The 12748-nt window shown below is 40.3% G+C and overlaps 1 protein-coding gene across 1 annotated transcript in view; it reads left to right on the top strand.

Annotated features, from left to right (window-relative positions):
* The window catches only part of DCDC2 (doublecortin domain containing 2), a gene marked incomplete at its 5' end in the record, with an annotated part of 67060 nt that overhangs the window by 51388 nt on the left and 2924 nt on the right, over window positions 1-12748 (top strand). The gene's annotated exons all lie outside the window — the stretch shown is intronic.

The raw sequence follows: 12748 nt of genomic DNA, 5'->3' as shown, positions 1-12748 counted from the left end.
ACCTTGTTGCAGCTTTTCAGTACTTAAAAGGGGCTTATAGGAAAGATGAGGACAGAATTTTTAGCAGGGTCTGTTGTGATAGGACAAGGGGTAATGGTTTTGAATTAAAAGAGGGGAGATTTAGACTAGATAAAGGAGGAGATGTTTTACAATAAGAATGGTAATAACACTGGCATAGGTTGCCCAGAGGGGTGGCAGATGTCCCATCCCTGGAGACATTCAAGGCCAGGCTGGACAGGGCTCTGAGCAACCTGATCCAGTTGAAGATGTCCCTGCTCATTGCAGGGGGTTGGACTAGATGACCTTTGAAGCTTCCAACCCAGACTATTTTGTGATTCTATACTGGCAGTATGTGCTCAAAATTTTTTTACTGGTAGGGTTGTGCAATAAAACAGCTTGGAGACCACTGCTCTGCACTTCTCTTCCAACTTCTCTATTTGTTCATCTTTGATTATTTCAGTCCTATATTTAGGTGGTTGATTTTTTTTTTCCAATTTATTTTAATTGAGTAAAAGAATACTACACATATACGTTTTGTCTTCTATCTTTAAAAAAAGTCCGAGGAGAAAATAGACAGAAGTTTTATTAGCTTACACTTTGTTTTAATTTCTGCCTGCGATATCAATCTGTACATTAACAAAAGCAACATATGAAGTTGCTGCTGTAGCCATTTTGAAGAATGGCACCATACCCATCTAAAAAAAAAAAAAAATCTGGATTTCTGTATTTTATTTTAGGCTGCTGTTTCTAAGAAGGGTCATTCTTGATGATTTATTTACTTTAATGGGAAGGAGTGTTACTCAGCTACTTTATAGACGTTATTCTTGAAGATGTGTGAATCAGGTGATTGAAACAGGGAACCATTGGGCTCATCAGCACTGTTAATTGCAGTTGTCCTTGTGATGTGTTGTGATAATTAGGATGTGTTGGGTTGTACTGATAGTGCTGACATTGGGGAAGAACTGTCATCTTCATCTTTGTTTCTTATGACATCTTGAAGTATATCCTACACTGGTCTTGACAGTACAATAATCAAATTAAAAAATGATTAGCTTGTTTATTGGCCTCCAAAGGTGTGTAAAGAATTCCTTTGGGTAGTGTAAAGTATTTGACAGTGTAAATTGGGTTGTCAGGTCTTAGTTTTTACCTTGACTGCAATTCATGTGAAATCCAAGAGCGCTGGAGACACCAGCCTTAATTCTCCATGGAGATGCTCCAGGCAACAGCTCTGCCAGTGGGTCTGACCAGTTTGCCTCAGCCAGAAGATGGTGACTGTCACCAGAGAGGGCAGAATTGCTACCTGTGCATTGCCACTTCTGTACTTGACAGTGGTAGTTACAGTTGTTGGTGCAGCTGTGAACATTGGTTGTGCTGGCAAGCTTGCAACACTAGGGACTTGCTTGATACCTCTAAGCTCATGTACCAAGGTTCATGCATTTTCCTCAGATTTTTCAGTCGCTGTCAACTGATGTTGCTACCTGGAGAAAGAACTGGAAGCAAGTGTGTTTGAAGTGGGGGGGGAGGAGGGTGTGTGTGTGTGTGGAATCAGCCATGCACGCTATTAATGATCTGATTTTCATATTTTCAGAAAAGCCAGACAAAACATCAAAATGTATTGCAACTCAAGACATGGTTTGTTTCACACTTTAAAAGTTCATGTATAGTTTCCTAGGCAATCTGACAACAAGCCAGGTCTGTCTGAGTAACACCGAGTACTTTTTATTCCCAGATAACTGAGGTTACTCAGACCTTGGAAGCATTTAGCATTTTACATGTTCTTGTTAATGCCCATTTTAAATCTTTTTAAATTCTGTGATGTAGAGCTATATAGCTTTTTCTTATCTGAACTGCCTTTGCTATTATTGCTAGAAACATGGAAAAGGACAGCCAGCCAGGGTTTGACTATCTCACATGATGCATAAATATTTACATGCCGGCTTTCACTAGAATGCTGACACTTCTGATATCCTATCATTTCCATCAGCCACATAAATAAGGTGGTGAAGATAGAACTTAGTCTTTTTCTCTTTTATGTACCTTCTCTGTCTTGCCATTTGAAGTGCATGGTTGAACAAATGCCACATTAGCCAGTAACTAAACTTAGAGTGATACTGGCTAGATACCCGCTTATGTCCTGTTCTGTAAAATGCTGCCTGCCACCTGAGAACACATTAAAAGAACAGGACTTGCTTTATTCCAGACTAGCTGACAGTTGTAATTGAACATCAAGGAGGAAAAATCAGTGTTTTGCCTGAAACCAAACCCTTCTGTTCTATATTCTGTACCAGACTTCAGCTTCGAATTACAAAATGGATAGTTTCTTCTCTTGACATGCAGACTTACTCCTGGTTGGTTATTTACATCACTGTGTCAACATCCGTGGTAACTGATGACAGACTATGAAATCAATTGTGGAAATAGCAAGGAAACAAGGTGGTTTTATAGCTGTTCTTTGCAGGGAGGCAGCAAAGCAATAGGGGTTCCTTATTTGAAGTGTCACTTAAGTGTGTTACTTGGAGTTTGCTGTTAGTAATATAAATATATTTAATGTAACTTTCTGAGAGAGAAAATTTTCTCACTTGTAAAGTTATTAGAACAAACTACTACTTTTTCTTTAATTTTATATACTTTGTGAAACAGCAGTTAGTAGTAATAGTATTGAAATAACACTGCAAGTTTACATTAGTTTGTCTATTTCCATGAGCATAGTTGTTTTTCTTCCATGCTGAGACCTTGGGAGGTGGAGTAAGTATGAAATATATGAGATATGGAGTTGTTCAGTGCATGATCCCTACCAGAAATTCAGGCATGTTGCTGTGCCAGCCTACATTGCCATGGGGTATATGATAATGGTTATTGAGATGTAAGTGATGTAGAATTAATATTCGGTGGTGTTTTTTTGTTTTGTTTTGTTTGTTTGTTTCTTTTTTTCCCCCTCCAGATTCATCACCCGCATCTCCCTCTCTTTGTGTTTATTTGTGTTGCATTAAAAGGGTTAATTTGGCAGAAACTAAACCCATTTGCGTTCCAGCTTGTCCTCAGATATTACTGGAGGCTAGGTCAGCTGAGCTTAGCTTCTGAGTGATGCCAAACTAAGCCAAAATGACCTCAAGCCAGCACTATAAATCCAATCATGCTAGTGTTATGTTGAATTCACACAGTTACAGATCCACCAATAGTTCAAAGTCAGGTTGTGATCATTGAACTTGTGTGCTTACACAGATTCACAAATAGTATAATATATACTATAAGTCTGAGCACATGCAGTGAGAGATTCTCACAACCAAATTTACAGATAATGAGATTTATTAAAGCAACAGGTTCAAGTTATTTTAAATTGCTGTTGATAAAATACACTGTCTGGAAAAAATACACTTCGGTACCATATATATATATTCTAAGATTACTATATAGTACTAACAATGTGATTACAAATACTAGCTTGAAGTCCAGGTTTCCTAGAGAAACACTCAGTATAAGCAAGTCTGTGAGTCTTACCCAAAGGTAAGACTTACCCACCTATGGGTGGGCAAAACAGGTCCAGCCTGTCAACTGATCCCACAAGGCTGTGGTGCTGTCTCCTTGACTTCTCCGTGATGGTGTCTTCCCTAACTTTCCCCTGTTGTTAGGGTATTTTATACTATTTTCTATGTTTAGGTGGAGCTCGAGTGACTCTAGTCTTACATGCCTTTGTTATTGATTGGTGTAAAATTATCTTGCTTTGATTTTAAAGGTATAGACTTAAAATAATTTGGAGAATATGCTCCGCTGGAAAGGAAGGCGGGTAGCTTTTTGGATGGAGGTTTGTTTTAGTATTATAATGAAATTATAATGAGCAAGGTTCATCCACAGGACAGGTTTCGCTGCAACTGCTAGCTCAGCAATCAGCATTTTGGGTGGAATGATGTGTTACCTCTTACTTGACAGCAAATATATGCACAGTACCATCTAGGTCTGTACCTGCCTCGCACACAGAGCCTGGCTGTGGTATCTCCACACCGCTTCACCCCTATTTTCCTTAGTGCCAGCACACTGAGCTCCCCTCGTGTGTCAATGTCTAAGGATGCAGGCCAGGTTCGGAGAGGAAACCATCGCAGAGCAGATTCCATGTGTGCCAAGAAGAGGCCTTGTGTGCTGAGAATGTGGATATAACTTTACTCCCAGTAAGTTTGCCTTTGATAATTAGTTTCAGTAATTTGCCCCCTCAGTAATTATTCCACAATGTGTAAAAATCACTGGATGATAAATTTGTCTAATGGGCACTGATTTGGATTTTTTTGGTAGATGTTGACACTCCTGGTTCTTTCAGTAGCCAATTGCTTTCCGTTATTACAGATATGTTCACTGGTTAATGCAGTCCTGATGGTGCTCATTATTCCCCATTTCCGGGGCTGTGATGTGGGACTGTGTATCACCCCTAGGTGCTCTGGAGTGTATCATCAGTGCAGAAAATTTGCACCTTTCAGTGAACATAATGTTTATCTTCCTTATTGCTGAAAATAAAATGTTAAAGTTTGCATTGAATCAACATTAAAACAGGCTGACTGCTCAAAAAGACATTCCTTGATTAAAAAGGCCAGAACTTTTCTTGAAGAAATATTTTGCACTACATCAATATGGATTTCAAAATGGCATTTGGAAAGAATACCTGCAGAGCTTTTTATGCTTCAATTTTGCTACAGATGATGCGGCTGTAATTTAAGCATTCTGGATTTTGAGTGCTGACAAACCGTCAGATAAGGCTTTTTCCTGTGTGTTCTTCCTTCAGCTCCACTTATTTACACTTAATTTTTTTTACTGTTTGTCAGTGTGAGATATGGGAACTTATTCTGGTTGGTTCCTTGCAACTCAGAATGAGAAGAGAGATCTTCCCTTGGTTTCTGCATTGGATGACTGATTTCTGAAGCTATAGCAGCAAGGTGTGATCTTTTCTTTAAAGGCTTATTTGGCCAACTGGTGGAGGGCCTTCACTTCTGAGTGAAGCTTGCAAATGCAGTTCTGTTGGAAAACTAGTGTTGACACCACTTAAAAAAATTTTTCTGTATGTGCACCTGTTTTGAAAAAATATGGCAATCCTAGAACAGACAATTTCTCAAATTCCTTAACATTTTTAGTTCACTCTAGAAGAGTCTATTTCCGGGAAAAAAAAATAATAAAAAAAAATTGTATTTTTGCAGCGTCGGTAGTGCTTCTTTCTAGATTCTTATCAATCTTGTCATTGTCTGTGAGGATGCTCAACAGATCATACTGTATTGTAGGGTGTGAGGTTTAGGCAAATTTTAATGAACACATGGAAAACGTTATGGAAAAAACTAGACATGATCGTTAGTGAAATAGATGGAGAAAAATATTGTTGACTTATGTACATCTTAGAAAAGTAAAGATCTGATCAGATTTTTTCTTGTCTGCCATGGCTGTTTTATAATTAAGGAATTCTGCAGACTTCCAGTTGCCACACGATGAAACTGAGGAATGGAGTTTGAAAAGCTGTTTTTTTCAGGTTACATAGTTTCCCTTCATTCCAGTTATACTTCTGGGTTCTATTATCTTATGAAAAATCAGATTCTGTGGATTGGATACAGGTGCTGCATTTGTTGTAAAAAAATAAACCAAAAAAACCAACAACATTCAGCATTTAAGATGGTTGGTGTTTAAATGCTGTGGGGAGAAAGACTTTTTTGCCGTCTGTCAGGAACAACTGTGCATTTACTATGTGGGAAGTGTAAGACTGATGAACCCTTAACTATTCATTTGTTTAAGAGCCTGGATTTTGTAAATGATGTGGAAGAGATGAGGGCTGCTGTCACTTAGCAACCCTATCTGGTTTGAGAACAAAATGTTTTGCTGTTGGAATCTGTGCCATGCAGCTACAAAGCATTCCTGACTGGGTAGGAGCAAGGGCAGCTCTGTTCTGGAGAGGTCTGGTGCAATCAAAGTTAAGTGTTCCTGATGCTGCATTTGTGAGATGTATTCGTGTCTGTATTTGCAACCATTAAGATTTTTGTTGTCTGCCTTATTGTTTGTCTGTTGTGACCATTAGCCAAATAAACATTTCCAAATGGCTTCAATAAAGCAAAATTATGTTTTACATTAATGCTATAAAATAATTTCTGCCTTAAATGATTGTGATATTGCACTTTTCAATATTCTAGTATCAGTCATGTACAAACGTTGTGAGAGGTTACATTAGCATCCCTAGAGGAAAAGACGCCAAATGCTTCAATGTCTGAAGATTTCCTGACTTATTACTTTTGAATGATGATGGCATTTGGTAATGTAGCTCTCAATGAATGATAGCATGATGAGTGTAATTAGAATACATCTTTCTTTTTTAAACACTCTGTTTTTGCTGAGATTAAAAATACCATCAAGCAATCATACTTCTTGAATGCAAAATGAAATTCACTCTGTTCTTCATCAGCCTGCTACTAAGTCGTGAGGTTTCCACAAGGTAAGCTGGGTCCATGTTTCCAGCATGAACCTGAGAAGCACTTCAGTTGTTTTATGTCCCTTTGGTTGAATATGTCTTTCAATATACACATACAAGTCTTTTGTCGGTGAGTCTGTTTACTGCTAGTCCATGACAAGCAAAGAAGTCACAGTCATGAAGGAACAGTTTGAAAACTAGTTATTTTAATCACTGTACTTTTGACTGGGGAACAGCAAAAGCACCATCTTCACTTAAAAGATGCAGCCAGCAATACGAGAAAGAAGGTTACTTCATATGTTGTTACAACCATAAAAAGGGCAAAATAACAAACCTTGCTATGGGTAATTCTGACTATTGGAGGAATGAGGGGAACCTCAATCCATCCCACTCCTACCAGTTTGATGCCAGTGTCAGCAATAGATGCCCAGAGCCTGGGGAAGGATCAGAGGTCATCAGGAGAGCACCTGAAGAGCAGGACAAAGGAATTCCAGCCACTCCAGCCATTAAGTCAGCTTCTTCAGGCACCCAACTTAAATGCCTCTATGCAAATACATGTAGCATGGGGAATAAACAAGAAGTGCTAGAGGCATGTGCACACCTGCAGGGCTGTCTTCTTATTGGCCTCATGGAGATGTGGTAGAATGGCTCTTATGGCTGAAGTGTTGGAATGGAAGGATACAGGCTCTTTAGGAATGACGGGCAGGGGAGACGAGGTGGGGGTGTTGCCCTCTATGTCAGTGTCTGGCTGGAGTGCATGGAGCTCTGCCTTGAGATGGATGAGGAGCCAACCAAGTGCTTATGGGTCAGGACTAAAGGGAGGACAGGGACAGGTGACATTATAACAGACGTCGGCTACTGGCCTCCTGAGCAGGAAGACTGAGCAGGTGAGGCCCTCCATAAACAGATAGGAGTGGCTTTACATTCACAAGCCCTGGTCCTCATGGGGGACTTCAGTCATCCCAATATCTGTGGGATGGACAACACAGCAGGGTATATGCAATCCAGGAGGTTCCTGGAATGCATTGATGATAACTTCCTTCTTCTAGTGATAGAGAAGCCAACAGGGAGAGGTGCTATGCTGGACCTTGTTCTCACCAACAAGGAGGGGCTGGTGGGGAATGTGAAGCTCAAGGGCAGCTTTGGCTGCAGTGGCCATGAAATGGTGGAGTTCAAGATCCTCAAAGCAGTGAGGAGTGTACACAGCAGTCTCATTACCCTGGACTTCAGGAGAACCCCTCTTCAGGGATCTGCTTGGTAGAGCACCATGAGATAAAGCCCTAGAGGGAAGAGGGGCCCAAGACAGCTCGTCAATATTCAGGGATCACCTCCTCCAGCCTCACAAGAGATGCATCCCAACAAAGAGGAAGTCAGGAAAAAATGCCAGAAGACCTGCATGGATGAACAAGGAGCTCTTGGACAAACTCTAACACAAAAAAAGGAATCCTACAAGGGTGGAAGCAAAGACATGTGGCCTGGGAGGAATACAGGGGAATTGTCCAAGTAGCCAGGGATGGCGTTAGGAAAGCTAAAGCCCTGATAGAACTAACTCTGGCCAGGGACATAAAGTGTGACAAGAAAAGCTTCTGGGGGTACATGGGTGATAAAAGGAAGGCTATGGGAAATGTGGGCCCTCTCTGGAAGGAAACAGGAGGCCTGGTTACTTGTGATATGGAGAACTTTGAGGTACTCAGCATCTTTTTTGCCTGTCTTCACCAGCAAGTGCTCTCTCCACACTGCCCAATTCACAGAAGGCAAAGGCAAGGATTGGGAGAATAAAGAACCTCCCATTGTAGGAGAAGATCAGGTTTGAGACCATCTAAGGAACACGAAGGTGCACAAGTCCGTGGGTCCTGCATGTCCTGAAGGAACTGGTGGATCAAGTTGTTAAGCCACCATCCATTGTATTTGAGAAGTCTTGGCAGTCTGCTGAAGTTCCTGCTGACTGGAAAAGGGGAAACATAACCCTCATTTTAAAAAAGGAGGAAAAGGAAGAACTGGGGAACTACAGGCCAGTCAGTCTAACCTCTGTGCCCAGCAAAGATCATGGAGCAGATCCTCCTGGAAATTATGCTAAGGAGGTGACTGGTGATTTGCTTCACCAAGGGAAAATTGTGCCTGACAAATTTGGTGGGCTTCTGTGACGGGGTTACAGCATTGTTGGATGATGGAAGAGCAACTGACATCATTTACCTGGACTTGTGCAAAGCATTTGACACTTCTGCATGACATCACTGTCTCTAAAATGGAGAAACGTGGGTTCAATGGATGGACCACGTAGTGGATAGGGAAGGCACCTTTTACAAGGGAATGTAGCTATAGGACAAAGAGTAATGGCTTTAAACTGAAAGAGGGTAGATTTGGATGAGACATAAGGAAGAAATCCTTCACTATTGAGGGTGGTGAGGCCCTGGAACAGGCTGCCCAGAGAAGATGTGGATGCCCCATCTCTGGAAGTGTTCAAGGCCAGGTTGGATGGGGCTTAGAGCAACCTGGTCTGGTGGAAGGTGTCCCTGCCCATGGCACAGGGGGTTTGAACTAGATGATCTTTAAGGTTCTTTCCAACCCAAACCATTCTATGATTCAATGATTCTATGAAGATAACCCATCACAGTCACCAGAAAAGTCCTCTGACTTAGAAGCCACTTACTTCTCTATGAAAATTACCTAAAGGAATAAGAATCTAATAATCTCTTGCCTCTCCTGTCCTAGGTTTATTGCTGTCAGGTTCAAGTTGCGCTGCTGTTTTTTTGTGATGTGGACACAGGACTAAAGTAACACAGGGACACTTCTGTAGTTCATTACAGTATATGTGTTCAGTTACCATGGGCTACAACTGGCTGAGTGCTTCCAGCCTGAGTTTCTGAAGTGCCCCTTGTTCTCTGTTATGATCCTGCAATCTCTCATGTCAACGTGCTGATATTAATATTTGATGCTTGTGTTCATTTAGTTGTGTTACAAAGTGGTGAGAGACCTCAGTCACTCAGGCCTGGAGATACGTCTGGTTCTCTGGATTTGAGGTACCCTGAGCTTTTACAGGAATTCCAAATGTAATGTACTTGTATGACTTCCTGTGAGCCAACACACTGGCTGAAAGCCAAACTCTGACTTCTGGGGTGCAAAGAGGAGCAGCAGAGTCCCACATCTGTCCTAGATATCCAGCCAATGCAGTCCCTGTATAGGAACCTCTTACTGGGAGTATTCTGGTTATTTAAAAGATAACTGATGAAAAGCTAAAAACTATGATGTGAAATATCACTGCTTTTCCTTAAGTATACAAGATCATTGCTGGCTTCTAGAAATGAGTCTGATAATTTCTGCAAGGATATGTAGGTACTTGTTTTGCCTTTCAGTATGCCCATCCTGATTTATCCTGACTGAGAGAACACAGTTTGCAGTAACTTTGATGTAAATGTAATAGGCACTTTGTACAGTTGTAGGTGGACGGATGGCTGGAGTGTGTCAATTTCAATCCCACTGACTCCATGGGACTTTGAATTATAACCAAACCTAGCAAGAACTTCAATGTGGGCTCTAGCTCACTATTTGAGGTTCACTGAAATCACTGGAACTGTTCAAGAGGTAAAGTTAAGCATGTACAGCATTTACAGGCTCTGGATCATAAAAAACTATGGTTTTCTCCCATTTTCTATTTTCCTTTCTGTATGTCTTAATATATATGCACATAAATATTCTCTTTCCCTAAATAAGAAAAATCTAACTTTTGCTAAGTATATCTCTCTTTCAGTGAAGAAGGTGTACTTAAAATAGAAAATGCTAATTTATGCATAGCTAGTAGATCAATAAGATCTCAGTAGAAAATATCACACTTTTTATGTAAAGAGTAATGTATGATTTGATGGGTGATTTTAGCCGTCAGTTCCCTCCCTACAGTCCTATCTTAGGTCTGCTGTGCATTCTGAAATACATCATCTGTGATTATATTCACATTTCAAAGCCTACCTGTGACTCTGCATGCAGTGGGAACAATACTGCATTTTAGATTACCTTGTGGAAGGTCTTTTCCTCTGGATCAATGCTGATTTTAACTTGTCTGAAATATCCATTCTAGTTTAATGCAGCTTGAAATGAGATTAAGTGAAGAATGCGTTTTGCTTTCTGATTATTAGCTGTAAACATGACTTTTTATTTTGTCTGTAGTGGTAATAACCGTTGTAGTTGTAGTAAAATGCTCAGCTATCTTGAAATTTTCAGTGACTATAAAAACTTCACACTTGCACTGATGGGATTTATTTTACCGATCTTGTTTTTTACTATTATTTTTCAGGCAATTTAGCTTGACTGGCCCAGTTAAATTAGTTGAAATCTGAGTGTTATTTTCATGCCAGTTCCCTATGAGCTTCCAGTGAGTTTCTGGGTATGGTTCTATGTGCTGTGTGTATCTTCTGTGTCACTCAGTTTTCACTCTTAAAAAATTTGCATCCACACCTATTTTAGACAGACTCTTGTGAGTCTGGCTAGCATAGCACCTTAAGAAGTTACTGCCCCTCAAATGCCCATTGTGCTTGTGTGCCAAAGGCGGCTTCCACAGCAATGAAACCAGTAAAAGCATATGCATTAGGATACATACATTTACACCATGGTGTAAGGTCTCCACACCTTCTGCAGTCTGAAGTGAGCCACCATACTAAAGTAGTTCAGGCAAGGGCAGATATTTTATTCTGATAGTACCCACTACCAGGCAGTAACAAAATGCTGGAAATAATATTATCTTGGATGACTACAACAGTGAACTGAGAAAGACTGGGTTTGTTTTTCTTCTTTTCTCACCCTCTCTTCACTTGGCATTTGTAATGACATAGTAAGCAGGTGTCACGATGCAAAACCAAAACCACTTAATTTTAGCTAGCAATGTCTGGTGCATTTAATTTGTCCCACCCTCCCCTGTATCTGGTCAGAATCTAGAGCTGCTAGTTTCCTTAGCAGACTGAAAAGAAATCAGTAGGTCACGTGTGTAAGACTAGCAGGTAAGTTCTGAGAATTTATGGATCTACAGATTCTTTGCTCTCTTTGTGTGCTGGAGGTTACCAAAGTTGGCTCAAGTTTGCTTTGGATAGTGACTTCTTTGAAGATGTCTGTAGAGACTTGGCTTGTTTAATTTTTAATTTGGTGGAAATTAGGCCAGTTTGATGTTACCAGATGACAGTGAGTTAGGAAGAGTCGAATGAAAAACACATAGACACCACTGTACTCCAAAAATTACTTATGGAGCCATAATTTATCTGGTCAGGTAACCATGTAATATTTCTAGTAATTTGTCATTCTATGGATTATTACAATGCAATAACTTGTCCTTTTTGAAGCTGTGTGAATGCAGTATTGTGCACTGGCATAATTGTCTTATGTTGCTACTTGGATACCATAGTAAAAACAAGGTGTTTCATCAAGAGGCTTCAATCAATTGTTGTTATTGCTGACTTGGTTTTTACTAATATGTTTAATGTGATGATTTTTTTTTAAACTTAGTATCAGTGAGGAAAAGAGATTTTTATAAGACATAACTTATAGGTCTTTAGCAGATGGCTGCCTGCATAAAGGAGCTGCTAATGATAGTAAAATTCCAAACACTTTTGATTAAGAGATATTCTCTTGCTCTTAGCTTGCTTACTTTAGATTTAGAGTCTGATGAGGCTGTGTTGGAGGCAGACACCCCGTCACTCCTATGGGATATTTTTCTCTTTATTTTCTTTCAAACCTTAGCACAAGTACGTAAGTCATCTTGGCAGTGGTGGTATTGGTTCACTGGAAAGTCAGGTGAATCTTCAAAGCTGAAACTGGAAGACAAATTACAACAACTAGATAGTATATAGAATCAGAGAATCATTTTGGTTGGAAGAGACCCTCAGGATCATTGAGTTCAACCATAACCTAAATCCAGCACTAAACCATGTCACTAAGAACCTCGTGCAAATGCCTTTTAAACACCTCCAGGGATGGTGACTCCACCACTTCCCTGGGCAGCCTGTTCCAATGCCTGACAATCCTTTCCGTGAAGAAATTTTTCCTAATATCCAATTTGAACCTCCCCTGGTGCAACTTCAGGCCATTTCCTCTTGTCCTAGCACCTGCAGCTTGGGGGAGGAGACCAACACCCTTCATGCTCTTTCAGGTTGTCATAAAATGGTACTGCTAGCAGCTTTATCTATAGTGAGTTTCTGTTTACTCTTCTTCAATACGGGACAAGATCCTGTTCCTCCGGTCTGCTGGTTTGACACTGTGTAGGAAAAATTAACTGCTAAATATCAAACAAATCATGACCATGCCACCCTATAGAGGGGTCTTCTGGGAAGACAAATGATG

Source organism: Streptopelia decaocto, assembly GCF_964273445.1.
Source record: "Streptopelia decaocto genome assembly, chromosome: 2".
NCBI lineage: Eukaryota > Metazoa > Chordata > Aves > Columbiformes > Columbidae > Streptopelia > Streptopelia decaocto.
The sequence above is the reverse complement of the archived record's forward strand: the minus strand, read 5'-3'. Positions and strand labels throughout refer to the sequence as shown.